The sequence below is a fragment of the Anas acuta genome, chromosome 2 (assembly GCF_963932015.1).
Source record: "Anas acuta chromosome 2, bAnaAcu1.1, whole genome shotgun sequence".
Taxonomy (NCBI): domain Eukaryota; kingdom Metazoa; phylum Chordata; class Aves; order Anseriformes; family Anatidae; genus Anas; species Anas acuta.
In genome coordinates this window covers 45404949-45405304 of record NC_088980.1, presented here as the reverse complement: position 1 = coordinate 45405304, position 356 = coordinate 45404949, and positions in this window count along the sequence as shown.

Genomic DNA, 356 nt, shown 5'->3' with positions numbered 1-356 from the left:
TGAGGCGGCATACTTTGGGGAGAAAACGGAAAATTTTCGCTGGCTTTTTGTCACAGCCTGGCGGCTTCGGGGTTCGCGAGGCTTCCCTGAGGAACGCTAAAATGGCGGCAGGGCGACCGGGAGGGCTTGTGGTGCCCGGGGCACAGCCGGCACCCTACTGCTCCTTGTGACCATCGTCGGAGATGTGCCTTTCCAGCCCTCCTTCCCCATGAAGGGAACACACACCCTCCCGGCGTTACTTTTCTGCTGAGCTCCTTTATTTTGAGGCAAAACCTGAAAATCATCCACATTTCCTCAAAGCTCCCAGCTCCCTGCCCACGCCACCGCCAGCCTCCCCCCCCCTCCACTGATCGGGA